This window comes from Acyrthosiphon pisum, chromosome A1 (assembly GCF_005508785.2).
Source record: "Acyrthosiphon pisum isolate AL4f chromosome A1, pea_aphid_22Mar2018_4r6ur, whole genome shotgun sequence".
NCBI classification, from domain to species: Eukaryota; Metazoa; Arthropoda; class Insecta; order Hemiptera; family Aphididae; genus Acyrthosiphon; species Acyrthosiphon pisum.
Genome location: NC_042494.1, coordinates 66,655,786 through 66,659,747, shown reverse-complemented (window position 1 = coordinate 66,659,747; position 3,962 = coordinate 66,655,786).

Genomic DNA, 3,962 nt, shown 5'->3' with positions numbered 1-3,962 from the left:
CTGCTTAAAAGAAAAAAAATATATTGCAGTGTAACTCTTCCATCTATTAATCCCAAATTATCGGAAATCTAATTTAGGTATAATAAATCATTAACTTAACTTACCTATTTTACCACTTTTTATCACAAGAATAAACCCTAAATGAATGAACAATATATATATATATATTTGAGAAATTAAAAGTCTATTTACGCAAAGCAACAAATAATATAGAAAAAAAATAATACAACATTTTTAATAAAAGATAAAAATGCACATTTATTACCGAGTTAAATATTATGTAAAATAGCGATCATTATTTGTGTTTCTTAAAATATATTACTATATAGTGTCTTAAAACAATTAGTTCTGGTTAGTATAATAACTAAAGATACCCTAAATTATTTGAAGTGTGTAAGCCACTACTGATTTCTAAATCAATCAAGTACCTACTTCCCGAAGCAGTATGCGTGAGCTTATGATTACACACTCGATAATATTTTGGTAGGTATGTAATTAAACGTGTTACCATAATAGCATGGTAAACATTTTCGTGTCTATTGATATGGAATGTCTCATCAATATGATTAACACATTGGATTCAGAAACTTATTTGCAAAATTGCAACAGTTTGCAAAACAGTTTCCGCCATGGCGCCATACAACAGATGTATTCAAAAACTGTTCAAGAGTGCTGAGATTTTAGAGTTGAACAATGTGCCGATATTGGATATTCGATTCCAATATAGATACAAATAATATTACATGAGACACGCGGTGACTTAATGTTGACGATCTCTATCCATGCACTATTGACGTGGATAATCGTCCGGTGATTTTAAATTTTAGTAACATACAGTGTTCGTGAGTGTTAACTGTTGTTTGTAGAATATTTCACTGTCAGAAAAAAACGTATTAGAGCGATTATAATATATTTTGTAGTTTAGCTACATAGTTAATATAAAATATCATTCTGCTCAGTGAATCCGTGGAAAACCGTAATAATAGAAGAGTTGATATACCTAGTACGCAGTATATATACCTATATTATGGCATTATCAAAGATGACTAGAAATTGTGAAATCCCTTTAGTGTGACCAGAATTGACATCGACAGTAGTCTGAGGAAGTTTTTCCGACGCACGGATGAAGGTGTTAAATTCAATTTGAACCAAATTATCTAAAAAGGTAGATAAGGTTTCGGTTTAAGTTTAGGTAGCTACCGAGTTTTAAGTATAAATATATATATTTTTAAATTATATGTGCATGGAAATAATTTTATCAGACATTAGAATGGCAAAAGCTGATGCATTATTTTTATTGATCTATCCACCTATTCCATCTATTTTATATATTTTAAACAGTTGAGTAAGTAATAATCATAATATAATTCTGGAGGTGAAAATATATATATACCAGATAAATTCATCGTATCTATAACATATTGTATTGAGAATATTCTGTGAGGTTGAAATTTGTAATTTGTATATCAACCGAAAATAACGGCTCTTAATTAATTGTTTGCTTTTGTTTTATAAAATAATGGTTCAAGTTCCTATACACAGTTTTGAAATGAAAAAATTAAGATTTCAGGTATGGATTATCATACATTGTGTCTGCCAAACCTATTTATCAGCATTTGTGATAACGAAAATATTAATACAATGTCATACAAAAATATAAAGATAAATAAATTACAAGATATGAATTTATAAAAATGGCGTCTATCTTAATTATTGAATAATATTATGTCTTAAATAAAATAAAAAAGACACTCTGATAGTCTTATGTATAATACTATACGTCATGATGATGATAATATAGTGGTTGACGAGTATGTTTTTCATTACAAAAAGTCATTGTAGCATAGGTTATGGATGTGTTAAATTTGAATTCAATGATGAAGCATAATAATATACCTACGGTTCTACGAAGATCGATTCTAAGCGGAGACAGTTTGTCCGTCTGTTATAAACCTAAGGATATTTCATAATAAATATTAAATTTATATTGGTAATTTATTTTCTATTTCTCTTTTCTAGGTTATGTAGGAAATAGATTTTCGATTTGTTGTATTGTTTAATTAGTATGGTACTAAATTAATTATTTTATTATACAGCTTTATTTTAGTGTTCCTAGAAAAAAAAAATCGAAAATCCATTTCCCACATAACGATTAGAATAGGTTCATTGTATAATTAATAAATATAATACACGAGGTCTTAAATCCTAACAAACAATATTAAATAAAAAATTGTGCATATTATGGGTGTTATACACTTATACGCATAAATTAACACATAATATACTATAGGTAAATATGTATTTATTAATTTAATTTTTTATTAATGTTATTGTATGAAAAACTTACAAATAATCTTCTAAGTCATAATATATTTTAGAGCAAAGTTTTTAAACATTTAAAAGCTCTTTGAATTTTTAACTAAATACTAGTTTGCATATTTTCGTGATATTTATGAATTTTATCAACATTTTAACTTCAAACACTTATAAAAATAAAATATGTTTTTGTATTTTCTATATTTTTAAACTAAAACAATAACAACTTATGTGTGACTGTACGATATATTTTGTTTAATTTTCAAGCTGTAAGCCGATCCTAAAATTATTATCAACATTTAAAAGTAGAATTGTTATGAAGGAGCGATAATTATATTACCCTTTATTTTACTTTACTTTAAACTTGAAAATTTAAAAATATTATAGCATATTTTAATATAAATTATGATAAATAGCATAATTTTAGATATTGATTAGTATTGCAGAATAAAAAATAAAAATAAGTTTTAAATCTCTTATAAGGTTAGGTTAGAACAACTTCTTGTTTGTTTTAATTATTAATTTTCCAATAAAATGCAGTAGGTACACAATAGAAAATTGTGAAAAATACCAACCAATTACCATCTGTTGAATGTGCATTATACATTTGTACGAATCAATATAGATAAATACAAACTCATTGTACATTAATACTTTTACAGATGTAATACTTGAGTCAATTTTTTTTTTAGTAATAAAATATTATTTGTGTATCAAATTTAACAAGTTTAACTAAATATTGTTTTTTTTTAATTTTGACTAATTATTATCGTGGTCATGAAAATGGAGATTAAAAAAAGAGACCTATATTACAATGTATTATATTATGGTCACGAATCACGTGCATGTTTTTTTTTTTTAATTTTTACACGGCCATTAATATTCATATCAGAACGATTTTCATATTGGGTACACGATGAGTGGCTATAACCGCTTAATTGCCTGGAATCGAGTCCATTGGAAGTGTGTCGGTGTATGGACTAATAACCAATATAGGTTAGGTACTCGAGTAACGTTGATTGATTCATTTGTTCGGTCTTAAATCGTCGTACGCCATTCCAAACTAGTTAGTAATTAGTTTTACTGATTTACCTATTGGCCATTGTAAATCTTAACACAAATTAATTGATTTTATTATATCGATGAAAGTTATTTTCATACTTAATTTATTAATTGCGTTCAGAGTTGAGTAAGGAATACTGATAACTGTAAAAGTTGTTTTTATTCTTTCTAATTTTTTTTTTTTTTTTTTTAAAACGATGGCAGCTTTGCTATAACTGATACAGATAAAGCCGAACTGTTTAAACTCCACCTATCTGATATTTTCCAACCTCACTCTGATATTGCCTCTCCAAATAACATCAATTCTGTGGAAGAGTTTCTAAACTCCCCATTACCAGTTGCTCTCCCTGTCAAAGACTTCACTCCGAATGAAGTTAAATATACTATTGATAAATACCCTCTCAAAAAATCTCCCGGGTTTGATCACATTACTGCTGAAGTTGCCAGATGCCTGCCAAAAAAGCGATCATCCACCTCACACATTTATTTAACTCTGTTCTCAGGCTCTCATATTTTCCTTCCCTCTGGAAATTCTCGATTATTATTCTTGTTCCAAAGCCAATAACCTCCTGACTCCATCTCTC